The 27,581-nt window shown below is 30.9% G+C and overlaps 2 long non-coding RNA genes across 2 annotated transcripts; both read left to right on the top strand.

Annotated features, from left to right (window-relative positions):
* The first annotated feature begins 10,502 nt into the window (after positions 1-10,502).
* Positions 10,503-12,207, top strand: LOC143047011 (uncharacterized). Its single transcript, XR_012969362.1, has 3 exons — positions 10,503-10,615; positions 11,132-11,323; positions 12,097-12,207. It is a non-coding gene; the product is annotated as an uncharacterized LOC143047011 (long non-coding RNA).
* Positions 12,208-13,707: 1,500 nt separating this feature from the next.
* LOC143047010 (uncharacterized) lies at positions 13,708-24,305 on the top strand. The gene is made up of 5 exons (XR_012969361.1): positions 13,708-13,845; positions 13,992-14,117; positions 19,901-20,052; positions 21,786-21,902; positions 24,215-24,305. It is a non-coding gene; the product is annotated as an uncharacterized LOC143047010 (long non-coding RNA).
* Positions 24,306-27,581: the final 3,276 nt, after the last annotated feature.

Genomic DNA, 27,581 nt, shown 5'->3' with positions numbered 1-27,581 from the left:
ATTCAAAACAATCGTGGTGCGGTCGTGTTGAAATCAAGTCGTAGTAAAAGCGTAGTGACAGCGCAGTAAGGTCGTTGTAAATAAAGGCAACAGTAGATCTGCAAGATCGCACTACGATCGTCAAAATTTTCATTTTTTTTTCACAGATCGTAGTGCAATCGTAGCGTAGTGGGACTGCGGTAGATGTTATTTAATAGATACAGTTTGTCATCAGTTTTAATGTTCTCAAGACACTCTTTGAAGTGAGTTTGGATATAACTATCAAAATCACAGACAACTGAAAAAAAAACACTCTAAAATTTCGGCATAACTGCAAAATTGCATTAAAACTATTCGAAGTTTCCTGGAGTCGATTTTACAAAAAAACTTACGACTAAGATTGATCGTAAGTATACTGATTTGTTCATGGCTTAAGACCAATCTTAGTCGTTAGTTTATTTTTGTGAAATTGACTCATGGAGATTTACTTTATCTTTGTTTTACCTCAATTACCAACAAAGAAATATACAACTTACAGTAAGTATGTGTTTTCGTCATTAAAAGATGGACGAAAGATACCAAAGGGACAGTCAAACTTATAAAATAAAATAAACTGACAACGCCATGGCTAAAAATGAAAAAAAGACAAACAGACAAACGATAGTACACATGACACATAATAGAAAACTAAAGAATCAACATATATATTTGCTTAAAATATTCTTTTATTATAGTCGTTGTAGCAGACCTCGTGGTTATTCTTATCCTGCTTATCTTGATTGTTATCATCTGTATTAAATCTTCTAGAGGGTGAGTTTGCCCAGAAAAATATGAAGTTTGTCAAGTCTTTGATACTATATGCGGGAAAGATGGCCATAAACGTTTTCCTTGTATAATTTGCAGTTAAGTAAACTTTAGGGAATAATTTACAAGTAATTGAAGTATTTCAGGTATCTCAGTTATACTATTAGTACAGTTAGAGAATAATCCTTCATTTTTTATTTATCTAATATAATATTACTTTTTTGAGATTTTACCGAAAATCTTTAGTCGAATAAATCGTTAACATAACTATAAACACAAGACTGAGACCAAAGAACACGTCTAATTTGTAACGACTTAAAAATGAAAACCACTTTCTCCTCTTCTGACAAAATAAAATATATTACGTACAAAACAGTCTTTAGAGCTGATGAGAGGCTACTCCTAGATATTTTTACTTGTATATATGTATTCAAATCAGTATATTTTGTTGTTGTTTTTATTTGTTTTAAGTACAATGCTCAACCGTAAAGAAATATAATTTTTAATGTTACAGAATGCGTATGTATGAAGAAAACCTAAAGCGAGTTAATGAAAGGTTACCTGGTACAGAATTTTCGAATTACACAGGAATAGATAAAACAAATGAAGAGATAGATGGCTCAGCGTATAATGAATTGTCTGACATATCCCCACAACTTACTATAAAACATCACAAAAAGATATAAGAAACATCAGATGAAACGTTAGATTTCCAAGGTTATCTGGTACATGAACAGCACTACCATACAATTCCGGAGTGAACGTACACTATGCATTGGCTTGATTCCAGATTTCTCTTCTTAAATATTCTTATGTAACATTACATTATATTTGTATACAAAAAACAACTTGATATGGTTCTTTAAAGTCATTTCGTGAAATGATTCGAGAAATTAATCCCATAGCTTTATCATCACAAATTTCATCACACCATTTAAGAATTTAGTCCGAAAGAATCCGGATACTCTTCTAAATGACAGTATTTGTACTCGTTGTTACTATGGAGATAAGAAGAATGATAATCATTTTCGATTTCTAAGCAGATAGTAGCCTGATATTCAACATATTTAAGATCAGATATACTAACATTAGTATCACATGCTGCTAATTAAGTGCTAGTGTACCTAAGAATCAGGCAGTGGTGAAAACATGACAAACAAAACCCCACTCAGGTTGGCATTAATTTATGTTCAAAATGTATAATGATGCAAAAATATACCATTCGTTTCCTTGTCCTGTTCTGGTAATTGGAGATAAAATTTGGTTACAATGCAGTAGAAATTAACAATTAAGGGGAGCTAACTCTGTAATTTGCTATCATTCTAACCAAAGTTTATCTAAAGATTTCTCAAGTTACCAGACACGCAGACACTAAAGACCTACCATTTCTAACTCAGTATGAGTGTTACTTCAAAATAGGATGGCTGGGTAGGTGGGTTTTTTTTCAGCCATGTTTTGATTTTTTTTCAAAATTGCCTGATTCTTACAAAGACTGCCACTGAATGAAAACATTTATCTTATTCAAGAAAAGAACTCTGTAAATAACATAGCTTCTGTTACAGAAGAAAAGCCTACAATATTCACAATTAAAATTGAGAATGGAAATGGGGAATGTGTCAAAGAGACAACAACCCGGCCATAGAACAGACAACAGTAGAAGGTCTATACCTATTACTGCAGATCTTAAGCGCCCAATGTAAGAACAGTCCCTTGGTACCTTTTGCAGCTACTCAATCAATCATATTGTTTTTAATGTCAAGCGAAAATATAAAAAAAAAGAATGAAATCAACTGCAAATAATATCAAGTGAGGGAACTTTTGTCACATCTACTGATGGAGTAGCAGCTCTTAAAAAACTTTTTATTTATTCTTAGCATATAACAACCTGTATCTCTTTATATCAATATATCAGGTGTCTTATATGAATTTCATGTGAAATACTTTGCGTTATAAAATTTATAATTGTTTTATTTGTATGTAAGCTAGTATTGCTAGATGTAATTCTTATTTCAATCATATGAACAGTAAAAACAAAATCATCGGGTTATTTGGTTAGAAAATGTTCATTAACTTATAATTATATGAAAATTTATATACAAACACCTTCCTTAGTGTAGAATATTTAATTGAAATATATGTGTGTATGTACATTCAAATGGACATCTTAGAAATAAATATGAATATCACAAACATGCTAGCCAACTTAATAATATTTTTTTTATATATTTAAATTTATATTTTGTTCAATTGTTCTCTTATATTCTCAAGGCATCGACCACTGGTATCAACTGCATCCAAGTTGTCAAAATGTCAGTATACACATCAGAAGCTAACAAAACCTTTAAATAGACTTATTAAGAAGGGATATAGTTACGATATTGTTGTCAGGTCATTAAAAATTGCATATTTTGGCGTTAGTATTGATTCACTTATAGGGTCTTTGCATCGGAACTAAACACATTTATTATTAAAAACCAGTTGTTGGCACGACACGGGTTATGTTCTTCTCATATTTGTTATGATGGTATGATACTAAACCCCTCATGGGAGGATTGTGCCTTATATTCATATGATGAAGACATAATTTTTCAATCAGTTTAATTGAAGTCCGGAGCTGGCATGTCAGTTAACTGCTAGTAATCTGATGTTATTTATGTATTATTGTCATTTTGTTTATTTTCTTTGGTTACATCTTCTGACATCAGACTCGGACTTCTCTTGAACTGAATTTTAATGTGCGTATTGTTATGCGTTTACTTTTCTGCATTGGCTAGAGGTATAGGGGGAGGGTTGAGATCTCACAAACATGTTTAACCCCGCCGCATTTTTGCGCCTGTCCCAAGTCAGGAGCCTCTGGCCTTTGTTAGTCTTGTATTATTTTAACTTTTAGTTTCTTGTGACAATTTGGATATTAATATGGCGTTCATTATCACTGAACTAGTATATATTTGTTTAGGGGCCAGCTGAAGGATGCCTCCGGGTGCGAGAATTTCTCGTTGCATTGAAGACCTGTTGGTGACCTTCTGCTGTTGTCTGCTCTATGGTCGGGTTGTTGTCTCATTGGCACATTCCCCATTTTCATTCTCAATTTTACCTTGTTTGTTAATCGTCAAAAAACAATAGGAATAGAGCAATAATTATATATAGCGCTGACTATTCATATTTTGGGAGAATGCTATTTTTTCAAATTTTGATTTCCCTGAAATTACATATTATGACGGGTCAAATTGGAGACTTTAAAAATTGAAAAATGAATCTACCTCACACGACCAAAATAAACAATAAAATTAAAATGAAACAAATGAAATAAATGAAAGTTTCCTTATTTATTTTACATGCTGATTTATTTCGAGTTTAATTTTTGAATGCTATCTTCTCTTTTCTTTTGTGGACTATTTTTGCACGAAATTTGTTGAGACTATTTTCTATATTATCTTAGTAAAACTTAAGTTTTTCAGTAACATTTGTTACTTATTGTTCCTTTATAAATAGAAGTATCGGACCCTTTCTTAATTTTTAGCTGTGTAATTTCTTCTTCGTTTGGTGTATAATGGAATTTTTATCACTGGAAATCATATTACATCTTATTACATTTATATTACAAATTTTTGATACGATATTTCTGGCTGATATTATATCATCCAGAAAAAAATAGTGAACGCGATAAATTATTGACATAAAAAAGACAAAAAGGACTTTCCAACAGTTAAACTTGACATTATTAATCTTTGTTCAGGAAACACTCGTTAAATTGTCAGATTGTTGAAGCTTTTTCGCACTTTGATCCGCCAACGATTAACAAATGTGGCCATAGAAAATAGCAAATTCATACAATACTAACCAAATATAGTCATAGAATAGTTTCAATAATAAAAGGCTGGAATGATTCAAGAGAAAAAGAAAATAAGTGTTTCAAATTTCAAAAGTTAACACTTTTATTGCAAAAAGAATTCTACATCATAACATCTAAGTTGACTTTGAGAAATGAACCTTGCTGTACAACTTGCTGTTTTGATACATTCTACGTCTCTTAATGGTAAGTTCTAATGTTTATAAAATATATGATATTCTTTAATATTTCAAAATGTCCAAGCTGCCATTATTATTACATTTCTACAAGACTATTAAACACTATAAAGCATACTAAAGATTTAGCAACACTATCCAAAGGAATGAAGGGGTACAATCTGATGATTCAGGGGTCAGCAGTATCTGCACTACTAGTGACATTACCGAGCTATTCCTGTTCAAATGCGTTGAAGATTGATTTTAGGTGATTGTATATCATGGAAAGCAGATTCAGATTTAAATTTTAGTTGTAAAAACATAAGAAAGAATATGATGTATCAATACAAAATGTAATAACAAAAATTATGCACTCCAAGTAAGATTAAAAAGTGGATAGTTCACATAAATAACAGAACTAAACGATCGACTATAGCAAACAATATATACCGGAGTCATATTTATTTCGATTGAATTCGATAACTAAAAACAACTAAACAACTAAGCAGTCTATACGCATAAAATAAGACATGTATGAAATGCAGCATTTCATCGTGACTGGCATAAAAATAGAGATGTGGTATGACCTATATGGGACAGCTGCCTACCAAACTTGAAATTTGAATGAAGTAGATGTAAGCAATTATAGGCAACCAAATAGTCTGTATCGCTATGGAAAAATAACGTGGGGAAAGCAATGCTAAGAATACTACTAGTGGACGCAACAGGTCGTCTAACCCGATGAGTTATCTGGTAGACGTACACACATTTATCTTTCCTATAAAAAATAATAATTGACGCCACCAAAACGTATCTGTGTTAGTTGCGTAACTTTAGGGATTTTTCTCTAACAGCGAAATATCATGTATCAATAGTCAATTTGCAAATTACCGATTTGATTTTTTTTATTACACACTTTTTAAACAAATTACTTACTTTGGCAATCTTAAGACTGGTTCCATATCGGACAAAATTGGCGTCAGAAATGCAAAGCATGATGAATTGAAAGTGATGTATCGACGGTTTAATCAATTTTTCATACAAAATATTTTCTGATATCAGAAGTTTTTAGATTAACAACAAATTAATGTTATCAAAATATTTGAAAACCTTAAAGACTACTCACATCACGCACAGGTAAATCTGCTCTTTTTGGTAGCTCTCCATTGTAAATAAGAAGTAATGTCTCTCATAAAGGAGACAACTCACAAAGGGATCTCTAATGACAGGGTCAATTACGGGAATTAGCAAATAGCCTATTCATGTAGCTATAAAACAAAAGATTCCTTAAAACAAAGACAAAACTTGTTGAGGTTCTATCTGACAATCATCATTTGGCACATTCACACACTGTCTGAATTTTCTGTAAGGAAAAGCAAGAAACATAATATCATTTAATCAGTTACAATTTGAAAATTTCTTATTTTACAATCAAAAAGTGTCTTATCTAAGATCTTTGATTTCCTAGTTGCTTGAATCCAAAGGAATTGTTGTTATAAGGTATTTTGTTTTGTTCTTTCCAAATGCTTAAATTAAACTTGAAGAAAAAATCAATTAATTGTATTCCTCCAACAGACAATTTCATCTACGTTTTATATGCAAAATGAGATATACCAGGAAATCTCCTAATGATAATAAAGAAATTCTAGGAATAAATAGAATAATTATCATTCCTTACTCTTTTAGAAGTACTCCCTAACCCTTGTACTTAATCACGATGAAAGGAATAATCATTCTCTTACATAAAATAAAGCAGTAGGTTCAGTAAGGCGCTATTTTATTTTAGTAGTTTTAAAAAAGCATTGGCTGTCAAATTTATGTCACCGATCATCTTTGATTTATAAAATACTTAACGTTTATTCAAATAAAAAACAACTAACAAGACATGGGCTCGATAATATTTATTAACGTTTCGTATTATTTTATTCTAGACACCATCTATTAATTAACTATCGAGTTTTCGTCCGAAGACTGCCGACGGTCATATAAACAATATAAACATAAATATATATATATAAATAGAATGCGAACTCGTGCAATGGAATTTTTCCATGGCTGTCTAATTTCATATTATAGGTAGAAATACATGTATATGTAAATCATCGTTTTTACCTGTACAAGAACGAGTGTTTGTGGATCGGATCAGTCTTTCAAATGATTTACCTTTGTTTCACTTTCAATGTTTTAGTTCTTGTCCTTTTAATAACTGAACACGTATAATTCATGTGTAATCAATCTCCGACTTAGGGGTCACATGGATACGGATTCAATGAGGTCAAATTATTCACTTGCAAGTGAATAATTCATCATCAATGTTTCTGGGCCTATTTTGAAAAAATGAACCATACTGGCTTATAAAAACGAAATATTAGTTCACTATTTCACTTTCATTAATGATTAAATTTTTTATATATATTTCGTAGCTTGTGCCCTTTTTATATCAAAGACATGTATTCGGTGAGGTTCTGCATTGATGTCAAAAGATTCGCCTTGCTCTCACTCCGTTAAAATGTCTTAATATCATTTTGCTTTACCCATATTGACAAAGGTGGTCCAAAGTGGCCTGTTGCAATTCAAAACTTCGATTTCAATCTAGTCATATATAAAATTAAAAAAAAAAACAATTTCAGACAATATCACGATTATTTTTATTCTATTCCTTGTGTATTTTATAAGTAAAACAGCATTTAGGAGACAACATGGATAAACATATCGAGAAAACTATCAGTAACCCAAGTAATTCAAAAGCCGTAGTCACAATAAAAATTCAGAAATAACCAGCATTTAGCGGAGATAACATTTCCTAAGTGCCGAGTTCATACGAGAAAATACTTGATATATATCAGAATAAGATTTTATATATCAATCATTTATCAAAAATGTATGTTTCAATGCAATTATATATGTTGATAATTTTAATCTTATTTTCCTTTTTAATCTTATTTTACTTTATTATTTCTTCAAACGCGGATTAGCCAAGTGTGTATAAAGCAGATACATTTACATCAAAATTAAAGCCGACTGTGTGAGGACTTACTAGCCACCAGTTATTTAGTTAAATGTATGCATTCATTCTTTACTTATATTGAAATAGTCTGGACTAAAAACGATTAATTGAATGATTGATATGTTCTTAATTTTCGTTTAACCTGAATATTTTAATTTAAACACCAATAATATATTTTGTTTCAAATGAAGTTTTCATAGAAGTGATTGAAGGACTTGTTGCTGAACATTTTGTTTGTTTTAGTTTGGACATATCAATGGTCGTCTATCTTAAAGTGTTGTTTTGTACCTTTAAATCTACATGTGTACATGTAAGCAGCTACAAACATATCACAATAACTTTAACAGAGGTTAGAAAAAATAAATGGGGAATGTGTTGATAGCGACACAAATGATGCCCCCGCTAGCATATAATGTTACAAAGGGACATAGTTAAAGAACTGTAAAAGTGAAGCTGCCAAAATTTGAACTTGAACCGAGTTTAGTGGTAATAAGCATCATTGAATTAAGTCGAGACAAACTTAAGTTACATGAACAGAAATGAAAAAAAATAAGCAATTTTTCCATTTGTAAAGGGCCTAACCCTAGAATGGTAATCTAAGTGCTTGTAAGCACAGAATGGTAAAGATTGCTTTTATTTATCGGTAGTAAAGGAATATTGCATTGTATAACGCATTGGTTTTAGTTGATTCAAATACCATTCTGAACAAAGAAAGATAACTCCAATTTTCAAAGAAGATTTTAAAAAGCATTGATTGAAATTGATTCAATTATAATCATGGGCAAAGGAAGATAGTTCCAATTAATTTATTTTTATTGATTGACATTTTTGAAAATTTTCAGCAATTTTTCCATTTTTAAAGGGCATAACTCTAGTACTGTAAAAGTGACGGCACCAAAAATCAAACTGGATCTGTATATTGTAGTAATAAGCATTGTGTATAAGTTTCATACGATTTGGTTATGGCAAACTTAAGTTAGAGAACGGAAACGAAAAATTTAGCATTTTTCCATTTGTAAAGGGGCATAACTCTATAACGGTTAAAGAGACACAATCAAAATTCAAACCTTATATGTGTTTAGTGGTGATAATCATTGTGTATAAGATGAGTCTGATGTAGACGAAACGCGCTTCTGGCGTATTAAATCATAATCCTGGTACCTTTCATAAATATTTCATAACATTTGGTTAAGGCAAACTTAAGTTAGAGAACGGAAACCGACGTACGTACAGACGGACAAAGGTAAAACGTAATGCCCCCTCCGCTACGGCGGAGGAATAAAAAACCATCTTTGCAAAAAGTAAGATGTTTATGTGAACTATTTCCGATTTACAAGTGTTACCCATTATGGAATTCTTTTTAAAATATGTTAATGGTACATACACGTTGATGAAGTCTTTAACATTTACTTAATAAGGTTTTTTTCTCTAATTTTTGCGCTATTTTCACATTTCCTGACCGGTGTGAGAAAAATATTTCTCCTCACTAGTGAAAAATCTGTTCTCGGCAAATGATTAGTCGAAATTTGATTATGACGTCTAAATGTTTTGTTTTCTTCAGAATTCTCATATTGTGACGTCATGAAAAAAGGCGACCATGCCTGGTGACGTCGCATATAAAGAACACAAGTTTCTGAAAATCTTTGAAAAAGAAGGATAAAAATCATTAGAGAAACAGATTCCGACACTATAACTTGTGTATTACGATATTTCTCCACTCTCGACAGTTAAATTTTAGTTATTTAAAGAGCTCGGCAAGCCTCGCGCTTTAAATAATAAAATTTAACTGTCTCGAGTGGAGAAATATCGTAATACACTTGTTGCAGTGTAGGAATCTATATTTATACAATCGAAAGTTAAAGCAAACCTACATTGAAAACTAAAAATCAATGGCAAATCACGAATAATTGTGATAAGAGCACTTACTAAACAATGGGTTATCTAGTGACATTATTATTAGGAAGTAGTTGTCCTTTAGGAGGAATCCTAACATCATCTCAATATTTTGGTTAACCTATCCTACAGAGACTCGTCTCACTTAATATCTATCAGTAGGAAACTGAAGGTTGAACAATTACGATTTATTACTTGAATCATGTAAATAAACTCATCATAGATATCAGGACTAAATTTTGTATATCCGCCAGACGTGCGGTTCGTCTACAAAAGACTCTCGAATCCAAAAAAGTGAAAAAAGGCCAAATAAAGTACGAAGTTGAAGAGAATTAAGGACCAAAATTCCTAAAAGTTTTGCCAAATACAGCTAAGGTAATCTATTCCTTAGGTAGAAAAGCCTTAGTATTTCAAAAATTCTATTAAATTTTGTAAACAGTTAATCTATAAATATAACCATATCAATGATAATTCATGTCAGCACAAAAAGTGTTGACTACTGGGCTTGTGATAAATCTCCACCAGCAGTGCCATTGACTACTTGAAGACTATTCAATATTGATAACAGTCCACCACAGGCAACACCGATCAACACGTAGTTAATTATGTTTGACACAATATCTAAATGATAAAATATCTTAACCACAAAGGACTAATTCAGAAATTAATGACTAAAAGAAACCATATACATTACGGATTGTACAAAAAAAAATGAATAAAATCAAACCCCCTTCTTTGTCACTCTTTAGCATGACCAAATTTAGTTGAAATTACATTTTTTCTGGCACAATGAGGTCATTTATGAAGTCATATAAGTCATATAAGGACATAATTAAAATACATTTAATCATTATATAGATATTTATGAAATAGAAATGATTGATATAATGCAGTTGTATATTTTGTTCATTTTAATCTCATTTTCTGGTAAGTTATTTATTAAATTACTTTGTATGTAAAAAGACACAATATTATTGACATTTACAATTTTTTTTTTGGATAATATTGCTGTTAGTGGTTGTGGGCTTTTTTTCCGATAAAAACACCAACAACAGAGCACAGATTGACCAAAAAAACAAATAAGAAATGTCCACATAACACAAAATAGTATATAAATTATAAAACATCAGGAATCCCACCAAGCAGCTTGTTTCTCCAAAAGAGTAGCAGTTCCATGTTTTTTACACTGTACCCTTCGAATTCTTAACAACGACGGAAGTAAAATTGTTGCAAATCAGCAAAATATAGATGCTGCTCAATTTCTGCTCAAATTCTGCACCACAAAAGTGATCAATTAGTAAAGGTATCTCATTTATTTTGAAATAGAAATGTAATCCTATTTAATCTAAACAAACTATTAAATCAGTTACTTTTGATTATTTAAATGCATTTCTATCAATGTATGGTATTCATTACGTTGTATATCATCATGTTTATTGGCAGGATGTTCATTCTTCATCGGACTCCCAGAAAGCAGTTGGACAACGAATTCCCAGGTGTGCTCACTTCCAGGGATAGAAATGATAAACACTGATGACGTGTTTAATAAATCATCAGACTATATGGTTTATAAGGGAGTAGAAAAGGCTTGGACAGGAACAGGGGTTAAACATACAAGATGGGCTGCATTTATAGGTATGTCTCGTGTCAGAATTGTAGCAGTCATGGATTTAAAAAAAAATGTGGAACCAAGAATTGTAAACATTTTAAATTTCAACAACCAATTCATATAAATGACACTTTTTATGAATTCAATAGTAAACAATCGGTCCAAATAAGTTCCGGGAAAATCAGTGTTACCAATCTTGAACAGTACGATAGCCGTTAAACGTTTACCGTTATTAGTGACATGTCGTAGCTGATTTGACCATTTTGCACGACAGTGCCACGACAACTATTTTATAGATCTTCCACGACAAAAAAATCGTACGATCTGTTGTGACCGGGGCTTAATGCAAATCAAAAATAGCTTCCGAAAAGATTTTCCCCACTTTTTATCTATCCTCTCAATCTTGTGACTTTAAAACCAGGTTAAATCCACCATTTTCTACATAAGAAAATGCCTGTACCAAATCAGGAATATGACAGTTGTTATCCATTCGTTTGATGTGTTTGAACTTTTGAATTTGCTATTTGATTTGGGACTTTCCTTTTTTAATTTTCCTCGGCGTTCAGTATTTTTGTGTTTTTACTTTTTTCTAACTGATTTTATTGTTCCCTTCCGAGTACAGTGTAACCAGTGTTATCCGACATACCTAGGGACCAGAAAAAAAATATCGGATTAAGAAGGGTGTCGGAATACTCAGGTGGCGGATTAGGCAGGTTGCGCTGTATATTGGTTTGTAATGCCAATTAGAGACAAAACATAGTAGAAACTAGGTGAATTACTTTATTTCTTTAATTGACAGGATGTGGCAGAAGTCTTTCGCATATGGATTTGGGGATAAGTGTAAAAACGGCTGACGATTGCTTACGACATTGTTCCGACTATATAACTGCTACACACTTTTTCATAAAGGTTCGTTATAAGTAAATGCAAAAAAAGGGAAGAAACGTTGATGTGTTTTTTTTTATGCTACACAGTACTTTTTATGTATGATTGAAAATTATATAGACATAGGAAGATGTGGTAATAGTGCCAATGAGACAACTCTCAATCCAAATAACAATTTATAAAAGTGACTCATTATAGGTCCAGGTACGGCTTTATACACGGAGCCTTGGCTAACACCGAACAGCAAGCTATAAAGGACCCATTCAAACGGGAAAACCAACGGTCTAATCTATATAAAAACGAGAAACACGTATGAACGTGTGTGTGTCTCTATACATCCCGTTTGAAAAGAAAATACAATTTAGTTATGTTTTAATTTACTAATGACAAAATCGATATTTGTGGCAATGTAAACTATATCTAGAGATCTAATTACAATATTGATACGATAACCCTTACTAACAAGTTTGTTTAAAGGTTCAATGAGTTTACACGGATCACATAGTGATTTCCGCGCTTTAAGTATATTATAACCGTAAAATTTGGGATGTGAAATACCATTTTTTATGAGTTTTCTACAGGTGCAGCCAAACTTACATACTCTTTGTATCTATGAAAGAATTTAATAAAAGTTTTAAGTAATTATAATTTATGGTTACGAAATCCCTGACTGGATAATGTACCAGTTTTAGCATGGAGTTAAAATCTATGACATCACTACACACACGGGCATACCGAACGAGTTTGGATATATAAACACCGTATGATGGAGCTAAAGGCACATCGCTGTCTAAAAAAGGAAAATTAACAATAGGGAATGAAAAATCGTCTCTTTTGTCGTACAATTTAGTATGGAGTTTCCCTTTAGAAATTAAAGTGTCTAAATCTAGAAAAGGGCAACTGCTGCTGTTTATAGTATATTTAAAACCCCATCTGGAATAATAAGTGACCATTTCTAAATACAGTTATTCATGTATTTAGTTCTGATATTATATTTGTTATTCTCATCGAATTTTGTCTAATGCTTACTTCGTTTCTATGTGTGTTACATTTTAATGTTGTGTCGTTGTTCTCCTCTTATATTTAATGCGTTTCCTTCAGTTTTAGTTTGTAACCCGGATTTGTTATTTTCTCTCGATTTATGTGTTTCGAACTACTGTTGCCTTTATTTATTCTATCTAGTGAATATTAGAATCACATGTAATCAACTGCATGTTATGTGCCGTTTCAATGCTTAGATTAAAAGATATATATATATATATATTAAAAATATGAATAGCTCTTGAAGAACAACATTTAAAATTACAATTGGTCACTGTTTAACATATATCAAACGCTTTGCAGATTAATTTTGGATAAAACGCCCAATCTGTAGGCTAAACGTAATTTGTTACTAGTTACTGTTTACTTTTTAAGAGTAGTATCGATCGTTTATCCATTTTTTATTACTCTCCAAAGTCATTATTTTCTTTTTTCACAAACGATTGTATTGCATTTGAGTTTGTAAATTCAAACATTGTTTTTTAGGACACTACCTGCTACTGCCTTACTTATCAACCTGAAATCAACGGTGATATAAATGACTGCAGGAGGCAATGTACCAATGCCAGCCACACTCCTTGTAGTTCCGGTCGGTCAGCCCTGGTGTTTACATTTGTTGAAGGTAAACATCAATATGATTGAAGTTGCATAATAATCACTTCTATTTGATTACAGTTTTACTCTTTTTAATTTTTATCAATTTTACTCGATACTCAAAATCTACAACACCTTTGAAAATAATATAGTGTTGTTTTATTTTATTTGCAGATTTAAACACGAACCCAACAAAAAAGTACATAGAAAGAGAGTGTCTTACAACAACCAAAGACAAAAGCAAGTTTGTTGTCAGTGACTGCAATACAAACTATTTATATGGATGTAACAACACTTCATGTGAGGTTTATCTTATTATTATTATTTGTCGTATTTGTTATATAACCTTACGTATTCAAGAATCATGATCATTCTTGGTTTTCAATTTTTTTGTGATTACTATTGGGAAAGGTAAATCAAAATCGGATGCACCATATTTATAAGTTCTCCTTTAAATGTAAAATACCAGTCTCCTCTATAGTGCTTGTGAACTATACGTCACCGATTACATTATTAGACCAGTCGTCAGCGCTTCAGTACTTACATTGTTATGACATACCTTTCCTAAACTATCTATCGATTAATTGAAAAACTATTATTAAACTTAGGTCCAACTTCATTACTCAAGGTTGATCTACGATGAATTTAGTAATACTTTCTATAATCATTTGTTAGGCAAACCCTGTCTTTATAACTCTTTTGACATCAAATATTGTGTTTTGGTCGATAGCCTAGTCAATTTAGCTCTAAAATCACTCAACATTCAACTGATAATGACACAAGTTTTTTTTGGTGCAAATTATAATATAGACGTATACTAACAACATACTTAAACTATACATTGATATAAATTGCGGTAAAGGTTATTTTTGGGGTAAAACATGTGGTTTTTAGAGAAAAGTTGACGAAAACTGGAAAAAAAGAATAATTGTTATTTAATGTTACATTCTTTTTACCTAAAGCTTGTTGAAGACAGGAAATGGTATCTTAATAGACTATTATGATGTCCTCTACTTATTTTTTTCATATTGAAGTAGATTTGAGGCGAATTAAGTGATTGTTTTAGTGATAAAACGTCAAAACTGGAAACGTAGAAAATCTCCGTTGTTAATTGTTAAAATTTTTAAAACATGATCTATATAGAAAAAAGAACATACTATTTTATGTTTATTTTGTGAAGTCCTGTATGAATCAATATTAATATTTGGGTAATAATTTTGGTTGAATATATGTTTTAAGACAGAAAATCCAATAACTGGAAATGAAAAAAATCTCGGTTATTGATGGTTAAAACTTTTGAATTGGGATCTAAATATAAAATATAAAATACTATCTGATGTTTATTTTAAGAATTCACATAGTTAGTAGTATTTAACCAAATAGTTATTCGTTTGTAAAATGCGATTTGTGGAGAAAAATGTGAAAATGGAAATAAAAAGCTCGGTTATTTATGGTCAAAACTTTTAAATTGGGATCTTTATAGACAGACTATAGTATCTTATGTCTATATTCATATGACTATACCTCTTGTTATCGATATCAATAATAATCAATTTGTTGTGTGAAATATTTTATGTTACAAACTAATTACAAAATAAGAATGTGTCCATAATACACGGATGCCTCACCCGCACTATCATTTTCTATGTTCAGTGGACACTGAAATTGGGATAAAGATATTGATTTTGGCATTACAATTATCATAGGGAACATGTGTACTAAGTTTTAGGTTGATTGAACTTCAACTTAATCAAAATCTACCTTGACCAAAAACTTTAACAAAAACTTAAATCGAAGCGGGACAGACGGACGAAGGAAAGGACGCACAGACCGAAAAACACAATATCCCTAATAGTGGGGCCTAAAAAATCTTGGTTTGTTCCAGTCTGATTTATAAAAACCTAAATTGTAGAATGGAAACAGGGAATATGTCAAAGAGAACACAAGGCCACTATAATGGGTCTTTCACATAGCAAGTAAATCCGGCAAACAAAGGTAGGCTTCAGCTGACCCCTTAATTATTGTGTACACTAGTTCAGCAAAATTGACACCATCTTTGAAACTGAAATACATACAAATGAACCAAAATTATAAAATAAACACAAGAGACAAACAAACTTTATGGGTAGAGGTTCCTGACTTGGGATATGTGCAATAATGTGGATGTGTTAAAATATGTTGTGTGAGTTAGTTTCTCTAGACAATGTAGAATAAATAAACACACAGTAAAACTCAGTTTTAAAGAAGTGCATTTTGTGGAAGTTTGAAATTTGTATCCTATGTTTCTGTTATGTATTTATAGTAATTATACGTTTAGATATAATAACCAAAGAATTGATTGTGTTAAAATTAACTGTAAATCAGTTTAGTTACTGACTTTGAAATTGTCATGTTAATTACTGAGAAGAGTTATTTTTCTAGTGTCCTTGCATTGTCATTGATTATAGTCTTTTTTGTGTATTTTTTCGTTAGCTACTTTTTCAAAATTCGAATTGCATAAAGCCTCAGTTAAACACAGACCAATGTTATTAAGCAAGCTCTATCAATTTCCACATTTAATTTCAGATATAAATGCTTTTTAAATTTGGGAACATATTCTAGTTCACTGAATTAGCATGAAATGTAGATTTGATATTGTTTAAGACAATTTCCAGGGAAATTGTGTCAATATGATGATAAGTTTACCTCAAGATATAGATTTAAGAATATGAGGTATGAGGGTTAACTCTTAAGAGCTTGAATTTAACTAGTAATTGTACCAAAGTGGTCCAATTGTGGTTGTGGAAAATGAGTCTAAGTTAAAGACTGTTGAATGAATTGATGGGATCACTTCCTGGTGGAAGTGTTAATATTAATACACCTTATGTGTATATGCTATAAACCTGTATGTGGTGGTCTGAAACATTTATTAAATGATAATAATAAAGAACTAACTTGGGTTGTCTGCTGTATGAAAATATTATGGTCAAAGTTATATATACATTTATATATGTTACAGGCATTTTCTAAATTAAGGCATTTTGTAAAATGACTGAATTTTTAGGCATTTTCTAAAATGCCTAAAGTTGACAGGCATTTTGTAAAATGCCTAAAAAAACCTAGTCATTTTGTAAAATGCCTGAAATTTTTAATGAAAATTTCACAAAATGCCTGATCTGTTTCAGGCAAATTGTGTAAATATGCAATACATGAATTACATGATAAAAATATATTGTAAAGCTACAAAAAAGTGTTGATTAAAATGAATTTAAGATTATTCTTTAAAAATGTAGCCTGCAGGTTAAGTTTTTATGTTTTACTAGTTTTAGTGTCTATAATTAGAAACTCCATAGAGCAACAACTTTGAGTAAGTACTCACTCTGTATTTCATTAATGATCTTCTTTTCATCATGGCAGAAGGGTATGTTGTTCTTACACCAGAACAAAGATTTACAAACCAATTAATTGAAAACTCTGATTCTAATCAGAAAAGTATTATATGGAACAGAGAAAAATATGAAACTATTTTGAACAAAATTAAGAATGGATTAAAAGGACATTCTTCGGATTATTATCATATGCAAAGGTAGGTGCATTTCTTCTGTTGAGCTATAACTTAAAAAGGTAAAAAAAGTACATGATCACATATGAAAACTTCTAATAACATTAATTATAAATAAGAAGATGTGGTATGATTGCCAATGAGACAACTCTCATTAGATTGCCTCATAGGCCTATTGAATATGAATGAAATATTTGCCACTGGAAATTTAGCATGCACCAATTCATTGACAAAACATCAAAACATTTTTGTTTTTCTTTCTTTTTGTCTGCTACTAAATTATATCTTTAAGCTAATTGTATAAGGCCACCATTGAAAAGTTACAAACTAACAAATTTATATACTTTGAAATTGCCGATTTGATGTGTTACACTGTGGTGATGTAGAAAAATTGATTAAAAAGCGACAGTCATTGACAGATCCTATCCTATATTATGAATATGCAGAGGAAATATACAGCATTATAATGAGAGCACATTTGAACACTGGACATGGTGGAAGAGATAAAATGGAGATCCGTGTAACCTTATTGCTGTTGCTACTGGAAAGGAAGTGCATGGTTATAAACTTGGAATGAAAGATGGAATACTACGTGGACTTTACACCAGGAATCAGTTTGAACTATCTGACAGTAACTTTATTGCTATTCAATGTGTAAATTATGATAATGAAATATCATTAAGAAAAGCTGTCAGTAATGTTTTTTCCTTGTGTGATGGTCAAGGTTACATGAAATGTGGCTGTAGTGCTAGTGGTAAGACTAGATGTAACACTAAACGTTGTCTTTGCAAAAAGTCAGGACAAATGTGTAACAGTCGCTGTCATCCAAACATTACATGTAGCAACAAATAATTGTCATCTTCAGTGTTAATGTGAATGATTTAATTACAATTATAAAACTTTTACTGTTTAAATTTCATGCAATATTTAATGATAGAATAAAATTATCTATTTGATATTTCTAGTTGTTAAATTTTGAGTACATTCAATTCAGTTTTAGTCTTTTAGGCATTTTGTAAAATGCCTTACAATTTTTTCAGGCATTTTATAAAATGCCTGAAAAAAATAGTCAATTTGTAAAATGCCTAAATCATCCAGGCATTTTAGAAAATGCCTAAAAATTTCAGTCATTTTACAAAATGCCTAAATTTAGAAAATGCCTGTAACATATACAAAGAAATGCATTACCAAGTTCCTTCTTTAATAATTCTGGTTACTTTGATAACTGTTTTAAGATATCCCATTGAATACATTTAATAAAAGGTAATCAGCTTAAGCCTAAGAACTGTAAAAAAAATGGGAGACTTATGAGTAGAGATAGCGGTTAGATAGTATATCTAATTTGAAATTATGTCTACTGGTTTTTGTTAGTCGTTTTGGTTGCTTTCTCATTGACTTTAAAAATCTCAAGTCTCTCTTTATTCATAATTATACTCTAATTTTAATGCAAAATAATGGCATTTTTTCAGCAAAGGGAGATAATTTGGAGCTTTTTTAATGATATAAACATTTTAAAAATTATCTGCGGCCAAAACGAATTGATTTTTTGGTTGCTTTTTGTACCATTTCATAAAGTAACAACTAATAGTGTAATAAATAAAATTTGTAATGAAAAAAGAAATGTTTAAATATTGCTGATTTTTTGCACAATTGAGCCTCCTAAACTCATTTGAAATAAAACAAAAAAATATCTAAAGAATACACCTCATGCCTTAAGAATATACATGTTTTAGATTACATGTTTACCAACACTGTGGGGAAGAATTAACTTCTTGGATTGTTTAATAGCAGAACACAATCTCGGTCTATAACTTTATTCAAACATGCACATTTTAAGACAGGAAAGTGATGCATTTGTAATAATATTCTTTCGAGTTGAGACAATTATGTATTGTATTGTATTACTACAATAGTTTTAAAAAATGCAGAACATTTTTTATATAATTTTTTTTTCAATTTTGGCAAACAAGGGGAAGCAACTCATATAACCTTATTTTTACTACATGAGTTTCACCACTTTCCGCAATATATATTTATATAGTTTTAGTATGTTGTTTATAGATAGTAACAGACTTGTTTTTCAGAGAAAAAATATGTTTTGCAATAAGTTAAAGGTTGTTCACTAAATTGACTAGACTACGACCCTGAAAAGAATTTTAAACGCGATGAGTTTGTATTAACGAATTTTCATTTATGGATATAACAAGATAATATCATTTGTAAAGTAACATTTAAAAGTAATCGTTTCATGATAGATGTGGTATAATTTGGAATTTATCTGTATATGTGCATAAATACGCGACACAGCTTCACGCGTCTTCAATTAAAAAGTATTACATGGTGTTAGTGAATCAGTTTTAGGTTTTTAAAGATATGGCACTCATGTTTTGTTTCTTTCTTACATACTTTTATTTGTAAAGCAAATCGTGGTATTATATCTTGTACGGAGTTGATAATAAATGTATCAATATGATTGCATTTAAAATTTGTTTGATAGTCTGATACATTAAATATACATCTGATTATTTCATGCTTATTGTAGTTGTTACATTAAAACTATCTTGGTATGCATATCAAGAGAAATGTTTGAAAGAGGATAGTTTCATACTGTACCAAAAAGATACGCTACCAAAAAAGCTACTGCAGAAAATTATTATTGGACTCCGATTTTTAGAACACATACAGTTATTACTGGTAATTTTGTAATATATTTGTTGTCTTGTTTTGCATACTATTGTCTGATATGTTACTAAGGAAGTTACTTATTTCTGACCTGATCTGTTTGCTATATATCATGTTTCAGCTAGCCAAACTTCAAGACAGTAGTTTATGGTTCAGTTATAAAAACACATTTGGGAGGGCAACTAAATTGAACATATTTGGGTAACGTGACAATTATAGGGAGAAAGCAGTCAAAATCTGTTTAAGCATACTAACAAACATAACTGAATTCAAAATTAAAACAAACATACAAATAAATATGAAAAAGACGTCAACAAGGTTTGTTGTTGTTTTTTTACAGTTGATTTATTGAAATTTAGAATTTAAATAAACTTTTCAAAAAGTCAGTAGTTAGGAACCAACAGCCAAAACTGTGTAAATACGGCGCCTTTTTTTATCTATTGGTTACTATGCTTTATAGAAAAATTAATATTTAAAAAATAATGTCATGTAAATCAGGAATATGGTTTCTTTTTGTTGGCGTTCTTCGGAGATCGGTATTTTTTTTAATTGACTTTTATTGTTTCTGTTCGTTTTTTTCCTCTTATAGTTAGTTTGTTTATCTCAAATTAAGTTTGTACTCCAGATTTGTTTCCGCTAAATCGATTTATCACTATTGAACTACGATATTCTACTATTGCTTTTATTTTAAACCGGTTAAGACATAAAATAAACAGCTGATAGACGATACTTATTCTAATAAAATATGCTGGTTTCCGCGTAATGCCTTATTGCTTCTTTTTATTTTGAAAAACGCTATCAATTAACGTAACAATGGAAAAAAATCCATATGCCTTACTGATAACGTCATTTTCCGAAGATTTGTTTCATAAATAAATTAACGGCTATGCTAATCCCACTAGCCAGTTCACTACTTTCACTGTCAACAATAAATTTTTCCACATGTTTCACTTATTTACATATGGATGCAACGTACAGGACCACAAATTATACAGTCACCTTTTCAAAAAAAAGTTAACTCTGGCAGAAAAATCCCATCTATTTCCTAGGAAGTATCATTCTACACCACGAACAGAGTGAATTCATTGTGATCTGAAGCCTTAACCATAGACGTACAAACACAACTGACTTAAACATTCAAACACACATACAAATTAATCTGACAAACAAAGACGGATTCATTCATGATGTTTAAGATTACTTATTCCTTTGAATACAATGGCAATAAAGTAATCAAATTATTCTTCTGTTTTTTTCTTTCACAATCTTCTGTGAATAAACAATGCATATCATTCTTTTTTTATTGTTCTTTCTAAATCTACTGTGGATAACGAATTCAAACCATTCTTAGTTATTTGTTTCTCAATCTATTGTGAATAAAATGTTCAAATCACGCTTCGACATTTTTCTGTCAATCATATTGCAATAGTTGCCAGTGCTGCCATTAATTATCATAAAAAAAAAATATTTTCTTGGATTTTCTTTTGGAATTTTTTTTTTAGTTTTGATAACAGTTGTTGTGATGCCAATGATATTCAAGTACATTAAAATTGATCTTTTTACTAACAAATGCTTCATTCTGACCGATAATATTTTTCTGGTGAATATGAAGGAATATAACTAACATAAATAGATTGATCAGTATAAAACGGGAATAATGATTATAATTTTTTTTCCATAGCTCATCTGTCGTGTGGCTCATTGCATATAAAAATGCGGTGATAATAATATTTTCGTATGTGCAGGTAAACTTACCAAAGAAGATGGAGAATCGTGTATTGCAGTGTCGAGAGTGGAAACGAACAATTACTTAACTGTGGAAAATTGTACATCTAGGTTGCCATTCTTATGTTCAGAAAAACGTAAGTGCTTTTTGAATTTCCTACCATGTTTCGAAATTGTAAGCTCCACTTTAGTATGTAAAGCGTAATTACTGTTAGTCTTATAAAATCCGTTTCTAGGGACTGCTTATCTGTTATAAAAAATTATTTATTTAATTATTTTTTTGTTCATCATCAATTTACCATTTAAACACTGCCATAAGCTAGCAATGACCCTTACGAATTCAAAATAAAATGTGTTGTATCTTGAAATAATGATTCAAACCAGTAATTAATATGTTGATATTCTACGGAATAGGACTTTTTTATTTCTGTTATTAAATTTTCTATGACTTAAAATATAAAATAAAGAAAAAAATTCACAATTATGTATCCTTATGGTATTTACTTAAATATATCAATTGTAAATCATGACTATGTAGTAGTGTGAGAGTATTTGTATTAGCGAAATGATTTTTTTTTATGAAACTGAAATCCATTTGAGATATTGGAGATAAAACAATCATTTAAATTTAACAGAAGTATTTCCTGCAAGTATGTATTGCTGCTAAAATAATGTATTATAGAATTCTAATGTACACAGCATGTATTTAGTTATAAAATGAAGACCTAGAAATTGGGGGGAGGGGAAGTAGAAGTAGACAAATTTCACAGAGACTTTAAAACACCAAGCTCGTCTAATATCAAATATTTAGGAGTGAGTTGATGGGTATCTTTAACAACATTCTGCTTATAGACGTTTCAGCCAGAGGATATTACAGTCCAATAGTCTGTACTTTGTGTTTGTGCTGACATGAATTATCGTTGGCATATTCCTTTAAAGTAAATCTATTGTTTACAAAATGTTGAATAATTCAATCCATTAAATTTTTGCTAATCAAGGTCTATATTGACATAGATGTTTTTGGCACAACTGTTTTGGCATTTAATTTTAATTGATTCTACGAAACCAGCGTGTAGCGTCCACAATTATAATTCTTTTATTTTTTATCAGTTCTGCTAGTGTAATGTTTGCAAATACTGTGTAACACAAATTGCAAACTTACGTTTTTTCGTTCATTATGTCGTACCATTGTATGTCAGAAATATTACGAACAAGTATCAGGGAAATTTTAGCAATAACAAACTTGTTATTACTATTGTTTTTGTAGTCAAATTCAAACTATACATTATATTTCCATACACATACACATTCATGGTCCGTCTTTACACTAAATCATTTAGATGGTGGATGTGTACTGACCAATATTTTAGTCTGAGATGTTTTATCCCAAATTCATGTATTTGGTTTTGATGTTATATATATATGTTATATTTGTTATTCTCGTGGGATTTTGTCTATGTGTGTTACATTTTAGTGTTATGTCGTTGTTCTGCTCTTATATTTAATGCGTTTCCCTCGGTTTTAGTTTGTTATCCCGAATTTGTTTTTTGTCCATGGATTTATGAGTTTTGAACAGCGGTATACTACTGTTGCCTTTATTTATTTTAATTTCTTAGTTGTTATTGGCTTCAAACTTAACTGAGAGTAGTCTCTGTGTATTTTTGTGGCTGGGATGTATAAGTACCTTGCTACGTCCTCTCTGTGGTTTTTTTTTCTTAAAAGTTTTTCACGTTTTGTCCAATTGATGAGTTCAGTCATTTTCATCTGATTGTTATATATAGTTTGTATTTCTGCTGTACTGGAAATCTTTATAATTGATGTGTTTTCCTCGGTTTTAATTTTAAACCGGCAGAGAACTCACTCAAGGAACCAATACTCATACACTACATATTTTTTCAAATCAGACATACAATAGCCTTAACACCGGATTTCGCCTTCTTTAAACCGAAAGTAGCATTTCATCTCCTTTATTTGAAGAAAAGTATATACATTGTAGAAACCATATAATTTATGAATCAGTGGGAAATAAGCTATCTTAACTTATGAAACCGTAAATGACATTTTCTTAACTGGCAGTAGCAAATTATATCACATACACAAGGAAAAGGCATATTATTGCATACCAATAGTTACTTTGAATAAACCAAAAATAGCTTCTCATCAATTATCTACAAATATAATGTGAAAAGTTTTTCAATTATTCACGGAACATTTTTTTTTATATGCATAAATTAAATATATACAAAACTTTTGAAATTTCATTGAACATTAAGTGCACGAAATATGATTAGAAATTGGTTCAAAATAAGATTTAAACTCATAAGTTAGGGAACAGATGTTAGTGTAAAGAATGGACAATATAGATAGCTAATGAAATAAACATTCTTCATATATTATATCCATGAAAAATGTAGATTAAGTGTTTTTAAAGTATTTCTTATATTTTTAGAAAAAAGGAACGCAATCGAGAACAGTACATCCAATAAAAGTCCACGCTTCATAACTCTTCCTTTAGCTGGTAAGTTGTTATGCAGATGTATACGAAATGGCAAAGGGGATTAAAGAATCATAATCGAATACAATGAAAACAACTAATTGGTTGGGTTTAAGAGTCATATTTAAAAAAAAAAATCAAAACAAATGATTTCAAAAAGAACGAAATCTAGTTAGTGTTATAATATAAATAAACAATTTTTTTTTTAAAAAGACGTTAGCGGCAGAATTGAATTTACAACCATATAAACCAATTAATTGAATCCAGTGGTATATTAATGGTTAATATATAAGAAGAGACTAGTTCTTATTGTTTTTTTTCGGGAAGGAAGGGCTCAACAAGCTTCAAAGCTCCACATTTCTAGTCATTGTATCTCTGTCTGTGTAACAAATCAGACGTCACAATCATGAGTAGATTTATCTTTATCTTGTCTTATCAATTTGCAGAAATGTCAAAATCAATATTGTTAACGTATTATAAAATACAAACCGTTCAAATAGCACCTACATTATAATTTATTTTTATAACACGCTGTCAATATTGTTTTGGAGATTTCTGCAAATTGATAAGACATCTAGTGTCTATAAATAAATAAAAAGAAAAGATATGGTATTATTGCCAATGAAACAAATCTTCACGGACTTTGAGCACCAGTATATCACTGTTGCTTTTATTATTCAAGTTTAGCAGTCATTCGAAGATGAGTGTAGCAGCCTTCAATATATCTATTTAAAACAAATATAATTTTAAAACCTTACTGCATCTTTTAATTAAAAAAAACGCGCTCAATTATGAGTATGAATATGGTGTCTACAGTAATTTATTGTTTTCTACTAATGATGATTCATATTGTTTATAACACGATGTTGACTGCTGTGCCCATATTTTTGACATTTTCTTCTATTATATCTGTTTGTTTTGTTAAAGCATCGTTGTCAACATCATGCGACTGTCATACAAGTTAGTGGTTTAGCTAGATATAAAACCAGTTTCAATCAACCATTTTCTACTTAAGAAAATGTCTTTACCAAGTCAGGAATGTGAGAGTTGTTATCCATCCGTTTTATGTGTTCGAGCTTTTGATTTGTCCATTTTATTAGATACTTCACGTTTTCTCGGATATCAGTATTTTTGTGATTTTACTTTTTAACAATATAGGTGTAGGGCATTTTTTTTTGACAATTGTATAATTGGCTTTCACGCAAAAAAAAAACGAAAACCCACTGTAGTGCTAAATCCATCAATAATCAGTCTTTTGTCATTACAACTAAACAAAATTTCTTAGAGTAACACTTTGTGTTTACATTTTAAAATGATTTCATTTATTGCTGTTATGAAGTAAAATGTCTATTTTATTTTAGTTAAAGTAGCAGTCAGTTTGCTTGTTTTTATCCTGATATCTGTTATGATTATAATCAGTATCAAAGCATTTTGAAAGTAAGTATGTCAAGTTTATAAACGAACAATAATTCATCTGGGATTACATATTTGAAAAAGCTTACACATGTGCAATCTTTGCCCTATATCATATATAGTCCAGTATACAGTGTTGTGTGTCACTTCAACAGTATTTTTTTTCTGATGTTTAGTAATCACTACCTTAAGCCTCGGTCACACCTTACAGGATAGCTCGAATGGACGCCTAACGGATAACTTTTTTCAATCCGTTCATGTCCGTTAGACGTCCGTTCTTATCCATTAGACGTCCGTCCATATCCGTTGTATGTCCGTTAAGCGTACGTTTTATCCGTCGACGTCCGTTCTGTCTGGTGGAACATTTTGAGCATGTTCAAAACTTTGAACGGACGTCCAACGGATAAAATGTCCGTTGAACGTCCGTTAGGCGTCCGTTTTGTACGGTACTCGTCCGTTTCGTTTCCGTTTTGTATCCGTTACGTGTCCGTTATACATCCGTTGGAGGTCTGGTTGATAATTCACCAACGGACTTCTACCGGACGTTTAACGGATAAAACGGATGTTGAACGGATGAAAAACGGACTTCTACCGGACGTATAACGGATAAAACGAATGATGAACGGATCTGAAACGGATAAATGCCAATTGAAAATTTCGCGTCAGAAATGAAAAATATTGATATGTCAGATTTCTTAAGGTTCATGAATTCTTATTATTCATAATCGATCTTAGAGTATAGGCACGTCAACACAATCAAGCAGTTCTTATTCAGGCCAGACACTGCCCTTTGGCGGAATTTTGAAGAACAAACCAAAACCAGTTACACAGAAACGTTTTGAATATTTATGCGATTTACATGTATTATTATTGTCGCCTTTGATTTTTCCGTATATCTTGTTCATCTGTTTTATCCGGTACGCTTCCGTTATGTGTCCGTTTTATGCGGTACTTGTTCGTTGGATGTACGTTCGACATCCGTTCTGTCCGGTATGTGTCCGTTTCTCGTACGTTACATATCCGGTGTGTGTCCGTTATGCATCCGTTACACGTCCGTTTTATTCGGTCAGTACATCAACGGACTCCTAACGGATAACAATTTTGTCAACGGACAACTTTTATTTTTATCCGTTAGGCGTCCGTTCGTGCTATCCGGTAAGGTGTGACCGAGGCTTTATAATTCGTGTAGTTGTATTTTTTTTTTATTTCAACTTTTCCAATGTTTATTAAAATGAAAATAGTATTTTTTTTTAACTTCATTCACGTTGTTATTTAAGGAAATTAACATAAAATAAGGTACCAATGACTTACTACAAACCTACTTTTGCAGAATACGAATGTATCAAGAAATTTTAAAGAGTGTTAATGAAAGGTTACCTGGTACCGAATTTTCAAATTATACCGGAATAGAAGATATTAACGAAGAGCTTAATGATTCTGGATATAAAGAATTGTCTGAAAACATTTTACAACCTACAGCAAACCGTCATGAAGAGATAATGGATACATCAGAAGACACGTTGGATTACCAAGGTTATTTGGTACCGGAACAGCACTACCATACTATTCCGGATGTGGAAGAACATTACGCAGCAGCAGACGTAGAAAAAAGAAATTCATATAAAGAACATTTCGATAAAGATGACTATTTAGAACCTATAATATGATATAAAAATTGAGTTTCGTGAGTAATAATTTACATTTTACACGTAGATGTAATTTTACATCTACGTGATACTTTTTATTATATCATAATCCAAAATTTGAATTATAGAATCATTTATTATTTATTTTTTTACCAAAAAAAAAACCAGTTGTTGGTCAAGTAAATAAACTCATCAGAGATACCAGTACTAAATTTTGTATAAATGCCAGACGCGCGTTTCGTCTACAAAAGACTCATCAGTGA

The sequence above is a fragment of the Mytilus galloprovincialis genome, chromosome 9 (genome assembly GCF_965363235.1).
Source record: "Mytilus galloprovincialis chromosome 9, xbMytGall1.hap1.1, whole genome shotgun sequence".
Classification (NCBI taxonomy): domain Eukaryota; kingdom Metazoa; phylum Mollusca; class Bivalvia; order Mytilida; family Mytilidae; genus Mytilus; species Mytilus galloprovincialis.
This window is presented reverse-complemented; position numbering and strand designations above follow the sequence as displayed.